The sequence below is a fragment of the Odocoileus virginianus genome, chromosome 23 (assembly GCF_023699985.2).
Source record: "Odocoileus virginianus isolate 20LAN1187 ecotype Illinois chromosome 23, Ovbor_1.2, whole genome shotgun sequence".
Taxonomy (NCBI): Eukaryota; Metazoa; Chordata; class Mammalia; order Artiodactyla; family Cervidae; genus Odocoileus; species Odocoileus virginianus.
The window spans coordinates 46,069,064-46,085,957 of record NC_069696.1 but is presented as its reverse complement, the minus strand read 5'-3'; the positions used below and the strand labels follow the sequence as shown (position 1 = coordinate 46,085,957).

The 16,894-nt window shown below is 45.8% G+C and overlaps 1 protein-coding gene across 2 annotated transcripts in view; it reads right to left on the bottom strand.

Moving 5' to 3' along the window:
* GLT8D2 (glycosyltransferase 8 domain containing 2) overlaps positions 1 to 16,894 on the bottom strand; it is a 50,665-nt gene that overhangs the window by 27,709 nt on the left and 6,062 nt on the right. The window contains exon 1 of one of the 2 annotated variants that reach the window (XM_020905528.2): positions 7,186 to 7,804. The exons of the other annotated variant lie outside the window; for it this stretch is intronic. The gene's annotated coding sequence lies outside the window, so the exon portion shown is untranslated. Of the gene's footprint in view, positions 1 to 7,185; positions 7,805 to 16,894 lie in introns of those variants that run through there. 2 annotated transcript variants of the gene reach the window in all.

The window sequence follows — 16,894 nt, the reverse complement described above, 5'->3', positions numbered from 1 at the left end:
TAATTTGCACCCAGCTCTATGTTGACCATTTAGGTACATTATTATCTCCTTTAATTCTTATGAACAAACTCAGATGGATATATTACTAATTCCATTTTTCAAATGAGGAAATTGTGACTCAGAGAGAATAGCTTGCTCAAAATCACACAGCTAGTATTTAAATGGTGGGACAGGGATTTGACATTAGGGCTTTCTGACTTCAAAGCTGATGCTCTTTAACCACAGGACTCTTTAAGAGCTATTTTGGCTACCCCAGAGGCAGGGGAGGTGGGCTCTGGGTAACAGATGTCACTGTGTGTTGATGAAATTCACAGCTCCCAGGGAAGTTGGTCCACTTTCCCCTTGGTGCTCGGTTACTCTAACTACTAAGGTCACGCCAAAGAGTAAGTGTCGATGCATCTGAAAAGGGTGCTATCTTTCCCTGTCCATCATGTTGTCAACTCTAAACTCTGTTTAAGATAAAATAAGAGGCTTCAGAAACCAGATACGGCACATCTAACTGCAAGGCACAGCAGTGGTGAGCCAAGGAAGGGAATTCCTCAAACAAATTCTTATGGGAAAACTTCTAAGGTGATTTTGAAATGCAAGGCTGAGAGGAGTTCTTGAGAAGGTTTCCAAGATAAAAGCTGTTTTGTTTACTTTTTTAAAAGAATATGAGATTGTTACAGAGATTCAGTATGCCTGACTGGCATCTTTCTCCCTCTCTTTACAATTTCATCTCATCTCTGATGGTGGCACATTCCATTTAAGCTGCTTAAAGTGGTGTCTCCAATACTTGCAGGCAAAAGCATCCTAATTAAGTAGGTGCCCAAGAGATGTTTGCATCTTCTAGAGAGGAGCTGATGGTGTGGATTTGGCAGAGGGAGCAGAGGTGTAAAGAGGTAGAAGAACGATGGGAGAGATCAGGGACAAGAGCTTGAGGGAACGGCTGCAGGATACCTTAAGACACAGAGTAAGAAGCAGAGATCTGGGGCCAAGAGAAACTGGGGCAGAGGCTGAGAGAGCTCTTCTGAGCTATCATGGCTCCTGCCTGCGAGGAAATGCATCACAAGACTCATTCCTACACGGACGAGGACCCAGGGCACGGCCGTGCAGACCGCCTGCCAGCTCTCTCCTACTCTACACACATCCTGTGTGTAGCCTATGGGACCCCACACTTGCCTGCTTTCCCACCCACTTGTGATCACTCATTCTCAGATTCTTCGGCTATTCCCTCATCTCCAGAACTTCTAAATGGTGGAACAACTCAGGACTCAATTTTTTATTTCTTCTCTCTCTAAACTCTTGCCTTAGGCAGTCTCACCCTGTTTCCTGGATTGAATGCCTGTGTGCTCAGTAGCTCAGTTATGTCCGAGTCTTTGCAAACCCATGGACTATAAGCTCACCAGGTTCCTCTGTCCAAGGGATTCCCCAGGCAAGAATACTGGAGTGGGTTGCCATTTCCTTCTCCAGAGGATCTTCCCAACCCAGGAATTGAAACTGCGTCTCCCACGTCTCCTACATGGGCAGGTGGATTCTTTACCACCTCACATCTGGAAGCCCCTCCTGGCTTGAGATACCATTTACATGCTGATTACTCCCAAATTACTGTCTGCAGCCCATTTCTCTCATGTGGACTCCAGACTCCTAAAGCCAAGTGTCTGTGGGCCAAGTGGATGCCCACTTGGAGGCATCCTCACGTCCAAATCTTAGCTCCTGATGTTTCCCCACCATCATCTTCCCCAACTCCATTCTTACAATTGCTCCACGAAAACAAGCTTGGTTTTGTCCTTGACTCCTCTCTGTTTCTCCTTCCCTACAGATGGACTGACAACAAAGCCTGTCAGTTCCACTTTCAAAACACATCTAGAATCTTCACCACCTGTACTGCCTTTGCCCTGGCCTGATCAGCATCATCCTTTGTCCCCCTTTAGTTGATTGTTTTTTATATTAGATTTCTGTTCAGAATTCTCCAAGGCCCCTCTATTTCTCTAAGAGTGGAAGCTGAAGTCCATACAGTGTCCTATTAGATCTTACCTGATCACACTGCCCTCCTTGCCAGACACTCTTCTGCCTCAGAGCCCTTTACACTCCTGGCACCTGGGTTGGTGTTGCCTTCACCCGGAATACTCCTCCCGGATACACACGGGGCTCACTTCTTCACTTTGCTCAGACTCAGGCAAAACCCCCTAACCCCAGCAACACATATATTCCTTCTTAGTTCCCCAATCAGGGACTGAATGCCCCCTGCATTGGGAGCACAGAGTTTTAACCAGTGGACTGCCAAGGAAGTCTATATTCTTCTCAGCAATGACCACCATCCAACATACTGCCCATTTTTCACTGGTTTATTGTCTGCCTGCCCCCCCAGCAGTAGGGGATTCCCTCGTAGCTCAGTTGGTAAAGAATCTGCCTGCAATGCAGGAGATCTGAGTTTGATTCCTGGGTCAGAAAGATCCCCTGGAGAAGGAAATGGCAACCCACTCCAGTATTCTTGCCTGTAGAATCCCATGGACAGAGGAGCCTGGCAGGCTACAGTCCATGGGGTCGCAAAAGTCGGACACCGACTTAGTGACTAAACCACCAACATCCAGTGATAGGCTACAAGTTCCGTAGATGTAGGGTATTTTGTCTGTTTTTGTTCATCTCCATATGCCCAACACAAGTGCCCGGAGATATAAACTCTCAAAAATATTTACAGACTGGAGGGATGAGCAAGTGGCCCTCTCCTCCAGGAAGCTGCACAAGAACATCAAACATCACCTGTTCTCACCTGGAATCAGCACCTGCCCCACAGAAACTCCTCTGGTGTTCTCTGAGCATCCTCCTCTGCTTCCTCCCAATCCCGCATTCAACCAACCTCTGATTCTGACAGTTTCACCTCGTGTTTCTCAATCCCTCTTCTTTCTATCCCGCCTCATTTCACTCATTGACTCTGCAGGAACTTCCCGCCTGGACTTTCTACCTCTGGAATCTCTGCTCCCTCCCCTTCCCCAATCCATCCCTGGTACAGCTGTCAGTGACTATTTTTATTGTTTAATAATTATATCAAATTAATTGGAAGCATACACTCAGCTTTAGTAGTTTGGTTTTACTTTTCTTTATCACTTGAAACATTTCAAGTCTACAAAAAGCAGAAAGAATGAATTTTCAAATACCCTACACCAGATTTACCAATTGGTAACATGTTACCATATTTCCTTTCTCTCTTTCTCCCCACTTCCTGCCTCCGTCCTTACACACACACACACACACACACACACACACACAGCTCTTCAGCCCTAAATACTTCATCATGCATCTCTTAAGGACAAGGACATCCTCCTGTATAATCACAATGCCATTATCACACCTAAGAAAAATAAGAGAAAGGCCAAGAAGAAGACCCAAGCCCTCTGCTTTTAGGCTCGGCCTTTCTCTTACCTTCACAACAAGGACACCCAGAACTTTATCCTCTGCACCTCTGTGAGCTTTCCTAGACTGAGGGACTTCTGTGTTGTGGTTTCCCTATAGTACTAGTCAAGCCTTGAGCATTCAGAGCCCATAGGCCTGACTATAGGATGGCAAGAAAGAGGCAGCTGTCACCTCACTGCCAGTGTTGGAAGGAGGGAATCTCTAGAAAAGGCCCCGAATGGTGGCAAGGAGGATCTTGCATGGGGAGTTGTTTACCAGATGCCAGAGTTTGGGGCTGCGGCCAAATCTGGAAAGAATGTTTTGAGACCTGGCAGTTGCTAAGGGGATTAGCTCTGCCTTGGAAGAAAAGGCAAAACTGGGAAGGACTCCAGAAAAGTATTCCAAAAATCAGAGCCCAAAAGTTTTATTTTACATGCCAACTCTAATCAGTTGGTAGGAGCTTTCAGAATTGATAAATGGAGATGGCGTCTAAAGCCATCACCAGACTCAGAAAAAGAAAGAAAGAGAGAGAGAGGAAAGAAGGAAGAAAGAAAGAAAGAAAGAAAAAGAGAGCACTGTAATTGATTAATCATGTCTGACATGGGTTTAGGTAAAGAGCAATGGGAAAGGACCTGGGAATCAAAAGGAAGATAAAAGTGAGGGCTCCTAAAATGTACTTTTGAATGACTTAAATCCAGCAGAGTATATACCTGAGTGGAAACAACACAGGCTTTGTGACTTTGAATCCTGGTTCTGCCTCATTTCTTACTGTGTAATCTTGGGCAATTTACAAAACCCAATCTGTGAAATGGGACTGTTTTGCAGATTAGATGAAATAATGCATTACAAAGATAATAGGAAACACTTACATAGTAATTTCCATGAGCCAGACATTGCTCTAAGACCTTTGCATGTAAATAAATTAATTTGATTCCCACAACAACCTTATAAGTTTATTCTTCCCAGTTTATCCCAGAAAACTGAATCTCAGAGAGGTTAAGAGACCTGCCAAGAAGATCTGTGATTTCACGGAATTCTGTAAGACTCGACTCTGAAGTTCACAGGTGCATAAAACACAGTCGGTAGGAAAATTCAGCTTAAACCAGGCAGGCTCAGAGTCATCAACAGGACAGGGGCATGGGTTCACTTGAAGAGAAAAAGGACAAAACCAGGACTCAGGAATTTGACCTTCAACAAGACACCTCTGACCTTTTTACATTTTGCTGGAGCATGAAGGTCTTACTCCAGATCCACCAAAATACACTGGGTAGGGAAGTCTTCATTTTGCAGAGGACTGATCCTGCCCATCACTGTTTTTTTTTTTTTTTTTTAAATAACGTTTTGTGGGAACATAGTCAGGCTTATTCTTTGATGTTGATGTTTGATGTTTTTTCCATGGCCGATTCCACACTACTTCCGCAGAACAGAGCCATCGTGATGGAGACCACCTGGCCTGCGAAGCCCCTTATATGGCCCTTTGCAATGAACATTTGCTGATTCCTGCTGCCCATCTTAGGCCAGACTTTGTACATATCCATATGTCAGGTATGACCAATCATCCTGGGTGTTCGCCAGGGGAGGTAGGAAGTAGGACATCCATAAAAGGAAGCGAGATAAAAACAGGTGTGGGCAGAAGAGGATATTGCAAGGCTTCCCTGGAAGTCCAGGGGTTAACGCTCCATGTGTCCATTGCAGGGGACACAGGTTCAATACCTGGTCGAGGAACTAAGATCCCACATGCCATGTGGCATGGCCCCAAAATAAAAAAATAAATTAAAAAATAGTATATTGCAGAGAAATAACATGTTAAGCTATGTGATGTGATAAAATGGCTCAGCATCAACTGGGAAGTACAGTGTTAAACAAACAAGCAGATTTCTGCGGAGCTTCTTAGGACTTTTAAAATGCCATCATGACTTGAGCGTGCTGAAAGAAGGATATGGCTCACAGGACATATTTTCCTCATGGGACTATCTTCTTTGGAACATTCTTTGGCAGATGCTGAAATAAAAGACGTCTTTAGAATCAAGCACCCTGGGAACTAGGAATGAAACGGTGAGGGCTGTGGCTTGATGAGCATGTCTTTCTCTCAGTGAGGGAAGAGGCAGGAGAACTAAAGACAGGCCGAGTGGAAGAAAGAAGGAGAGGTGTTCGAAGAGAAGGAAGAATGCTGGGCCCTGGAGAGACAACTTGGGTGGATGTGAGGAACACCTGGCGACTGGACTACTGGGGGGAACCGTGTATCCAAAGCGGGGCTATGGCCCAGTGCAGGATGTGTGGTCACTTTCACCACCCTCAGCATCATCATCAGCACCACTAGAGAAGCTTCCATCCACCCCCGAGGGCTCACTACTCTGCGGATCCCGCATTCTGTCCTTCCAGACACACGAAAGTAGAAGTGTTAGTCACTTGTCACTCGACAAAGCTCTGGTGCTTCCCTGCTGGCTCAGCTGGTAAAGACTCTGCCTGCAATGCAGGAGACCTGGGTTTGATCCCTCGGTTGGGAAGACCCCCTGGAGAAGCGAATGACTACCAACTGCAGTATTCTTGCCTGGAGAACCCCATGGACAGAGTAGCCTGGCGGGCTACAGTCCATGAAGTCGCAGAGTCAGACATGACTGAGCGACTGCCAGTGCAGGAGACTCTGGAGACATGGGTTCAATCCCCAGGTCAGGAAGATGCCCTGGAATATATTCTTGCCTGGAAAAGTCTACACACAGAGGAACATGGACAGCGTGTGGGGCCACAAAGAATTGGACACAACTGAGAGACGGAGCACACAACACCTTCACGCACACGATGTCGCTTAATTCCTCTTTTACAAATAGGAAGAGCTGCCCAGAGTCAAAGCTTGTAAGCGGCAGTGCAGACTCGTCTCTGTGAGTCAGACCCCAGAGCCATGTTCTCACCACTGCCCTGCACAGCTCTGAGTGAGAGGGAGACCCAGAATTCCATCATGCAGCATGCAAAAGCATTCCGTGTATGGATGCAACACCAAAACATTCGGAGGAAAAGAAAAACAAACCAGTGCCGCTTGGGATATTTGGCTGCACAGGCCCAAACAGCTAGGGACTGCCTCTTCCACAGCACATGCAGATGTTTGCATACCATATTTTCATCTTCTCTTTTTCCTCTTATATTAAGTATCCCTTCTTAACTTATGTCATAAGTTACATATCAGTCTTTATCAGGCTTAGCCAATGTATTATTCTTGCTCATAAAGTGAACATAAGACGACATTTTTTGAACATTAAAAAGCATTTTTCAGCCTGAACACTATGACTACTGTATTTACAACAAGACTTATTTAGATTTCATATGATTACTAGTACTTTGTGGGGAAGGGGGGGGGGCGGCGTGGGGCCCTCAGAACAGCTTCCTAGGACGGATTCCGAAAACATGATTCATAACTCAATTAAATCTTTTGTGGCTCAAAAACATACCTGCCTTAAATGCTAGCATTTATCAAGTCCTAGCTAACCGATGATTAGCTAGCTGATTCTACACTGAAAATATGAGGAAAACAGTAAATCAACACTTTTTGGCAGATAGGGAGATGGAGATAAATCCAGGTCTGGAAAAGCAATGCAGGATGTGAAAAACTTGCACACTATTTTGGATTTGCGGCGATGGCAAAAAAATGAAGATTCCGCTGGCATGCTACAAACATCAGCTGGGGGTGCCTGAAGGCGGTTTGCATGGGACAGTCCACCTCAGATCTACTTTCTCGCATCTACAGCAAAATAAAGGATAGCTGCCAGCAGGCCAGAGTGAAATAGACAGGCTGTCCCCCTGTTGTAAATTTCTGTTTACCTGGTGAGCAGTGAGGGCAGGGTTCTGGGTTCTTCCGTCCAAAGAGCTGCAGGGCAGGGCGTTCAAATCGTGGCTGGCCCCAGGGTACTGCCCTTCATCGTGCTTCAGCTGCTTCTAAGATCCCATTGGAAATCTCACAGGGCTGGAGAGCCTCGAGGCCAATATTCCGTTTCCAAGAGAGTCCTGCTCCCCCACTGCACCTCCCTTGCTTGCGTCGACTTTGGAGCGGGTCGGGTTTCTTCCACCCCTGCTCCAAGCAGCTGGGAATCCAGGCGCTGTGCTGGCCGAGTGAGGAGGCCCCTGAAACCACTTCCAGATGTGCTTGGCTGGCTGGCTCCGATGGGCCAGACTTCCTTTTGCAGCCTCCTCCGGCAGCCCGCAAATCATTTTGAAAACAAGGCTGCTATGGAGGTAAAGATGCAAAACTGGAGAAAAGCAGAAGCTTGGAGGGTGAATTTCCACCATACATCGGGTCTCAGGTAAATGTTGAGAGAGCAGAAGTGAAGAAGTTAAGTGCATACCAATTTTAAGACTGTTTTCACGACCACTAGCTTCGCCTGAAATGCCCTCGTCATTAGAATGCTTTCGTCTCCAAGTCAAAACCCAGATAACAACTGTGGTCTCCTCTGCCAAGGCAATGATGGTGACAGAAAGTTTCTAGATGGCGTGTTTTGCGCCTGAACATGGAGAGGAATCAGGCAGTGCGTCAACCCCACCCAGTTCTGTGCTGTCCTGCGTTCCTGCCATTTATTCTCAGAAACCCAGGAAACCGTGCCAGCGCTTTGCCTGGGATCATGGAATGTATTCGGCAGTGGCTTCTCTCCCTAGTTCCTACAAGGAAATGAGTCTGTCTCTGCTCTGCTCACTGCCTCTGTCTAAAATGATATTGCCCAACAGAAATGTAACGCAAGCCACATTGCCATTTAAAATTTTCCAGTAGTCGCTTTAAGAAAAATATTGTGTCCACAAGTCTGTTCTCTATGTCAGCGGCGTCTCCACTTCTGTCCTGCAAAAAGGTTCATCAGTACCATCTTTCCAGATTCCATGTATGTGCGCTAATACAGTGGGGGAAGGTGGAGGAGGGACAAATGGAAAGAGTAAGAACGAAAAATATACATTACCACATGTAAAATAGATAGCCAAGGGGAATTTGCTGTATTAAACCTGGTACTCTGTGACAGCCTAGAGGGGTGGGGTAGGATGGGAGGTGGGAAGGATGTCCAAGAGGGAGGGGACATACGTATACTGATGGCTGATTCATGTTGATGTAAAGCAGAAACTAACACAATATTGCAAAGCCATGATCTTCCAACTAAAAGTAAATCAAAAAACAAAAGCTCTTAGTTTAAAAAAGTATAGTGAAGTAAGTCAGAGAAAAACAAATGTTGTATAACAACGCATATATGTGGAATCTGGAAAAATGGCACTGATGGACCTATTTGCAGCACAGGAATAGAGATGCCGACGTAGAGAACGGACTTGTGGACACAGCGGGGGAAGGAAAGGGTGGGATGAACTGAGAGAATAGCACTGACACAGAGGCACTACCATGTGTGAAATAGACAGCTGGTGGAAGCTGCCACATTGCATAGGGAGTTCAGCCTGGCGCTCTATGATGACCTAGAGCCGTGGCGTGTGACGGGGGAGTGGGAGCGAGGTCTAAGAGGGAGGGGATCTATGTGTACGTATAGCTGATTTGCACTGTTGCAAAGCAGAAACGAACATAACACTGTAATGCAGTTATCCTGCCATTTAAAAATAAAGCGTTAAAAAAAATCCTTCACAAAAAAGAAAAACACAAAGAGGTCAAATTAATTCTAATGATACATTTTATTTAACTCAATATATTAAAAATATTATTTCAACATTTAAGTGGCATAAGACTTCTTAACAAGACATTTTACACTTTTTGCTTTGTGTGAAGCCTTGAAAATCTGGTGTGTCTTTTACATTTGCAACACGTCTCAATTCCAACACTAAATTTCATCAGAAACAACTGACATGGATTTAGATTTTGTAAAATTTACGATTTAAAAAACAGGTTTGCGTGCTCAGGTTGCTCCCAACACACTTCAAACTTTTCCAGTAACTGGATCATGAATCAGTTTTTCAAGTGAAATTGATTAAGACTGGGAACGATTTAAAATTCAGTTCCTCAGTGGCAATAGTCGCATTTTAAGTTCACTAGCCAGTGTTGCCAGTGGCTACTGTAATGAACACTGTGGCTCTGAAAGATTTAGTGGGGACTGGTTTCAGACTTGAACTTGCAGAGTCAGAGTATCTAGACCAGCTTCCATTTGTATAGAACTTCGAACACTAACAAAGCATCTTCGTATCTTCTATTTTGTTTTATCTGCATAACATTCTTCTTAGGTAAGTTGAACAGATGTTTTTTGCCCCAGTCGGCAGATAAGCAAGCTGAGCCTTTGAGCTAGTTAAAGTCCAAGTTCCCACAGCAATATAGTAATGAAGCAGGGACTGGAATTTCTGTTCAGCACTTTGCAACTGTTTCTTACTTGAGGAGTGTTTCAAATACTAGGCTTTGGGGCAGTAGTTCAGTTCAGTTCAGTTCAGTCACTCAGTTGTGTCCGACTCTTTGTGACCCCATGAACCACAGCACGCCAGGCCTCCCTGTCCATCATCAACTGCCAGAGTCCACCCAAACCCATGTCCATCGAGTCGGTGATGTCATCCAACCATCTCATTCTCTGTCATCCCCTTCTCCTGCCCTCAATCTTTCCCAGCATGAGGGTCTTTTCAAATGAGTCAGCTCTTCGCATCAGGTAGCCAAAGTATTGGAGTTTCAGCTTCAACATCAGTCCTTCCAGTGAACACTCAGGACTGATCTCCTTTAGGATGGACTGGTTGGATCTCCTTGCAGTCCAAGGGACTCTCAAGAGTCTTCTCCAACACCACAGTTCAAAAGCATCAATTCTTCGGTGCTCAGCTTTCTTTATAACTCTGCGGTTAAACTGTATCCATAATTATTTCTTCACTTGGTCATCCTTCAAGTGAATTACCGGGCAGTCCAGTAGTTGCAACTCAGCATTTTCACTGCCGAAGGCCCAGGGAACTAAGATCCTGCAGGCAGCATGGCATGGCCAAAAATTTTAAAAAAACAAACAAAACACAAAAAACAGCCAACAAGGTCACCCTTCAGAAGCACTGCAGAGAATGATGGCAGCCCTGTGTCATTCTCTTGTATTCCCTATCCTAGGGCCTCCCTGGCGGCTCAGCAGCAAAGAATCTGCCTGCCAATGCAGGAAACACAGGACCCAGTTTTGATCCCTGGGTTCGGATGATCCCCTGGAGTAGAAAATGGCAATCTGCTCTAGTATTCTTGCCTGGAAAATTCCATGCACTGAGGAGCCTGGTGGGCTACAGTCCATGAGGTTACAAAGGAGCCAGACAGGAGTTAGTCAGTAAACAACAACAGAGAGCCTTTATACCATCTGCAACTGTGTCAGCTTTCTTTGGCGCAGACTCGACTTTACGCTATTCCTCTTCTCTCTTTACTTCCAGGAACCTGTTTTAAACCACAACTCTCCTCAATGTTTCAGCTAACAGGTGTAGTTGTAAGGTATTTATCTTTGGTTGCAGTAAAGATACATTTTATATATTGATCACCTGCCGGAAGTCAGAAGGTTCCGGGTGATAACTTGGGGTGCTGTGGGCTAAGTACTCTTGCTCCAACCCTCACTGCAACTACCTGAACAAAATACCAATATTTCCGGGCTCAGGGCTGGCCACTGCCATTTCAGAAGCTCCAAGCTCCACACCTACCCAGTCCAGTTTTCTCCAAAGGCTGAGTTTTTCTCTCCTTCCCATCTCTCATCCACTTAGCAAAATGCCTGACCCAGTGGAAGAGGTGGTGAATAAGGAGGTTCAGAGAGTATGAGAACAAAGCTCCCAAGAAGGGGACTCAGAAACAAAATAATGATTATGTTGTTTCATAGACCCTGCTTGCTGATCATACTAACCTCCATATGGACCCAAATCTCTCTGTCATTGTTCCTGGTACACTTTCTCCCTGATCCCTTACCGCCTTCAACGGCAGAGTCTCCTTTATTTCTGATGGGCCATGTTCTGAGGATGCAAGAGGCTTATTATCTATGACCTGGATTTCCACACTGGATGCACAGATTCTCCCCTGCAGGAGAAATGAGAATAGAAAGAGATGCAGGATATAGGAGCACCCTGAGAAGCGCAGTGGTTACCAGCCTGGGCTCTGGAGACAGACAGAGATCTGGATGTCAGCTCAGGTGTTACACATTCCTAAAAAGCCCACTTTCAGTTTCCTCATCTATAAGGTGAAGAAGCTTCTTGTGAGGGTTAAAAAACATCACTAAGGGCAAGGGCTAGGATGTAAGCTATTATTAGTGTTGTTGCAGGAAGACACCTCAAAGTATGAACAAAAGAAAGACATTGTAACAGTGAGTGATTGGAGACTTTTTGTTTTAAAGTCCACTTGAGTTATATGCTATTGCCAATACTGGTAGCCTGGTACTACTTACTAACCTATGCTTCTTCCCTTCAAATATAAAAAGTTTTGGGAAGATAGAATTATGAACTTGCCTGAAAAATGGTACAAGGGAGTGGAATGAACCTACATGGAATATGTTGTTCAATAAAGTTCTTGGGGAAAATGAAAAATGTGTCTTTTATTTTTACTTAAAAACTGAAGGAACTTTTTGGCCAGCTAATAGAAACACTCATTTGAAGTGGCGATTGTCCAGTGAAAAGTACTCACACCTCCTCCAAGGTCCTGCAGCCAGAGCAGCATGTGAGCTGAAGTTGGCTGTCTGGGACTTCCTGGAAAGCTACTGTTTTCCTGGCAAAGAGCTGTTTGGTGCCTTTTGCCCTTTCCTCCTGTCTGAGATCCAACCTTGGAGCCTGGAGGTGGAGTAGCCATCTCAACACCCTGTGGCTGAAAGGACCACCGTGTGCTGCTGCCTATGGGCCTGCTGGCTTGCGCAGAGACCGCGATGTTGAATCAGCCAGGGTCCCAACAGGACACACAAGGCTCACTCCAAACAGCTGCTGGTGGAGACTTGGAAAACAGGTATTGTTTGCAAAGGTGCAGTCGGTGTTAGGAAACATTGTTAAGAGTCAAGGCTGTAGCCTGGGGTTGGCGATGCAAGGAGCATTTCCAGTCCTGTGGGCAGGAGAAGGGAGTGGTTCCCAGGACCACTAGAGAAAACAGCTGCGGGGAAGGGCTGCCTGAGAGGAGCAGCCTCTGTTCACCCCAAGAAAGGGATGAGGAGGTTCATTACCCCAAGCTTACAATTTTCTGTGGGTAGTGCCTTCCATTGGCCAAACCCAACTGGAAGCCAGAGACCTGGAAAGCTGAGGTGATGCAATACATTTAGGATAATCTCAGGGCACTGAGCAAGTTAAAGAGGAGTATAGATCCAAATGAGCAAATGGAACATATCTGTGACCTGGCACTGTGTGATTCAGTGGTCCTGAACATGGTAATTAAGAAGGACAGCAAGAGTGTATGGATGTGACAGCTGGACCATAAAGAAGGCTGAGCACTGAAGAGTTGATGCTTTTGAACCATGGTGCTGGAGAAGGCTCTTGAGAGTCCCTTGGGCTGCAAGGAGATCCAGTCAGTCAATCCTAAAGAAAATCAATCCTAAATACCTACTGGAAGGACTGATGCTGAAGTTGAATCTCCAATACTTTGGTCACCTGAAGCAAAGAACTGACTCACTGGAAAGACCCTGATGCTGGGAAAGATTGAAGGCAGGAGAAGGGGTCGACAGAGGATGAGATGGTTGGATGGCATCACTGACTCAGTGGACATGAGCTTGAGCAAACTCTGGGAGTTGGTGATGGACAGGGAAGCCTGGTGTGCTGCAGTCCATGGGGTTGCAAAGAGTCAGACACGACTGATGAACTGAACTGAATCGAACTGAGCAAGAATGGGGCTTCCCTGGTGGCTTAGCAGTAAAGAATCCACCTACCAATGCAGGAGACTTGGGAGACATGGGATCAATTCCTGGGTTGGAAAGATCCCTGGAGAAGGAAAGGGCTGCCCACTCCAGTATTCTTGCATGGGAAACCCCATGGACCGAGAAGCCAGGGAGGCTACAGTCTACAGGTTCTGCAAAGGGTTGGACATGACTTAGCGACTAAACAAGAACAAGAGAACAAGAAGGAACACAGGAGCAGCCTCAGTGCTGGCGGCTCTGGGAGTCACCACAGCAGCCTGAGCTGACTATTTAGGGAGCACATAACCATGTGAGGAAGACAAACCTGGATCCAGTTAAGTTGCTCTGGTCAGGTTTCAGTTACTTGCTTGAATGCAGCCCTATGCAATCTATGTGCATTTTCGATTTGTGCCGTCATTAGTCAACACAACTCCAATTATCTGACTTATTATTATTCCATGTTTATTTCTTATTGGTTGAAAGCCAAATGTTTATCGTTTTTTACCCAATGAGCCTGCCTTGGCTGAATGTTTTACTTTGTATATAAGTAGGTAAGATAAAGTCTATAAAAGCTGATAAACATGGCTGGAAGGAAAGGGAGCGGCATTGGGCAGTAGCAGTGACTTGCTGCCCTGGGACAGGCTCACGAGCTCTATTTATTGCCTCGGTCTCCCGGGGCTGGGCTCCAAGATCAACTGCATGGGGGCAGGAATACGACTCTGAGGGCTTCAATTCCGTCTCCCTGGCTGACGGGGGCTCAGGGATGGGTCATATCCTCGTCTGGAGCTCAGACGCTCTGTCTCTTCTCTGCTACTCCCTAAGCTGCAGCAATCACGCCGATGCTTGACTCTTAGCACGCTGGGGTCCCCTTCTCCCCCATGAGATGACCGCTTTTCCTCCCGGGCTCCTGTTTCAGATTCTCACTCGGTCATTGGTGTAGGCTCTGCCCAGCCTGGAGCCCTGTGTTGATCCTGCCAGTGCCCTCCGTCTCCATGCCTTGGCTGCTGCTCTAGCCACGGCTGGAGTCCTGTGATCTGGAGGCACACCTCTCAAACACCATCTGCCTCCTTCATGGTGGGAACAGCGCCTGCCCACACTCTCTGCTGTTGAGCTCTGCCCACCTGCTGGTGCTCCTCAAAACCCTGCTCAGACTGCTGCCAGTAAGCCCTTGGCCTGAGTCCTCGACTGAGATTGAGGTGTCCCTTGGACATGGCAATTTTACACTCTTAACTGAAAATACTGCACTGTCTGCCACCTCTCAGCATCAGCCCCTCCCTCTTAGGCTGTCTCTGCAGTGGCCTATTGCTCAGGCCGAGTAGAAACAGTAGTAATGTAATGAAAATGATAGAAACAAAACAATCTATTATGTACTATGTGCTAACCACATGCCAGGCACTGCTTACACACAGCACTTTCCTTGTGCACGGTGTCGCCCACATTTCAGGCACCATATACAAAAACTACACATTTCAGTGTAGTTTAATAACATCAGTCCCCCTACAACACAGTTCAAAACTATTACCACAGTATATCAACTGTGAGTAACTGGATAAGTATAAACTTTTCCACTAGCTTTTCAGTCCACAAAATTATTATGTTGATAACAGCATGATCAGTGATCAATCATGTTACTTCTCTTACAGTCTATAAGTGATTGGTCACTGGACTGTGGTTATTCAGTTTATGTACAGATAGTAAAGCATGTAGTTGTATTGCTTCCTTAATTCCCAGTAATAAACTCATGTGACATCTGCAAAAACAGATAACAGAATTGGCCAACAAAAAAGTTAGCAAAGGAGACAAAAATGGGGACTTCCCTGGTGGTCCAGGGGTTAAGAATTCACCTGCCAATGCAAGGGACGCAGGTTCGATCCCTCGTCTGGGCACTAATATTCTGCATGCTTCGGGGCAACCAGGCCCCTATGCCACACTGTGCAAGACAACTACTGAACCAGCACTCCAGAGCCTGCAAGCCACAGCTACTGAGCCGCCCACCTACAACCTGTGCCCCGCAACGAGAAGCCCACACACCCCAACTGGAGAGCAGCCCCAACACATCACAACTATTTGCTACTCATGGACTGTAGCCCGCCAGGTTCCTCTGTCTATGGAATTCTACAGGCAAGAATACTGGAGTGGGTAGCCCTTCCCTTCTCCAGAGGATCTTCCTGACCCCCAGATCCAACCTGGGTCTCCTGGCTGGACACTGGCCTCCTGGTTGCAGGCAGATTCTTTACTGTCCGAGTCGCTGGGAAGGCCTAAGATCTCTTTGCAGGGTTTCAACTTCCGTGGTCATTTTCACTGAACTACACTCTCCTACCGAGCAAGAACAGCCTGTACTTTTACATGTATTATCTCATTTGATCTTCAAAATAACCTTAAGAAATAGATGCTATCATCACCCCCATTTTATAGACAAAGAATCTGAAGCTCAAAGAAAATAATTCGACTGAGACCACATAGCTATTATTATTATTCTTTGACTCTTAAAGTCTTTTTAGAATTCCAAATGTATAGACTTAATTCTTTTTGCACTTTGATGATGTTGTGCTGGGTCTTCATCGCTGCGCTCGGGCCTTCTCTAGGTCTGGTGATCAGGGGCTATTCTCCACTGTGGAGCTTGGGCGTCTCTTACTGTAGACCAGGCTCTATTGCAGCACCAGGGATCAGTAGTTATGGTTTACCAGCGTAGTTGTGGCATGTGGAATCTCCCCAGACCAGGACTGAACCTGTGTGCCCTGCACTGGCAGGCAGATTCTTAACCACTGGACCACGAGGGAAGTCCCCAGCTAATGTAATGTTAATATACCAAATGCCCTAGTTCTGGCCAATGAAACCTAAGGGCAGGTGTGCTGGGTGGTTTCTGAGTAAGATGCTTTTCCTCCTTGTAAAATGAGAGTTCTAGTCCCTTGTCCTGGATGTTGTCCTATTTCATGCCTTTGGGCATTGGTTGTGTGGGGATACAATGTCCAAAGCTACAACAACCTTCTTTTAACCACAAAGGAAAGATTGAGAGAAACTCAGAGATGCTACCTGGAACTGTAACACTGTGGAACTGCTAAACTAACCTTAGACTTACCTACCCCAGATTTCTTGCGCAAGATAATTGTCATATCATTTAGCCACACTGTGTTGGATATTATGCTACCTGTAACAGACAGCATTTCCAAATGACATACTCTTTTGCTATGATTTAAACACTTGTGTTCAAAAGGCTCCAAATTCACTGCAGATGGTGACTGCAGCCATGATATTAAAAGACACTTGCTTCTTGGAAGAAAAAGCTATTACAAACCTAGACGGCATATTACAAAGCAGAGACATTAATTTGCCAACAAAGGTCCATGCAGTCAAAGCTTTCATTTTTCTAGGGAGCATTTCATGCAAAGATGGGCTCAATAAAGGACAGAAATGGTATGGACCTAAGAGAAGCAGAAGATATTAAGAAGAAGTGGCAAGAATATACAGAAAAACTGTACAAAAAAGATCTTCACGACCCAGGTAATCATGATGGTACGATCATTCACCCAGAGCCAAACATCCTGGAATGTGAAGTCAAGTGGGCCTTAGGAAGCATTACTACAAACAAAGCTAGTGGAGGTGATGGAATTCCAGCTGAGCTATTTCAAATCCTAAAAGATGATGCTGTGAAAGTGTTGCACTCAATATGTCAGCAAATTTGGAAAACTCAGCAGTGGCCACAGGACTGTAAAAGATCTGTTTTCATTCCAATCCCAAAGAAAGGCAATGCCAAAGAATGTTCAAACTACTGC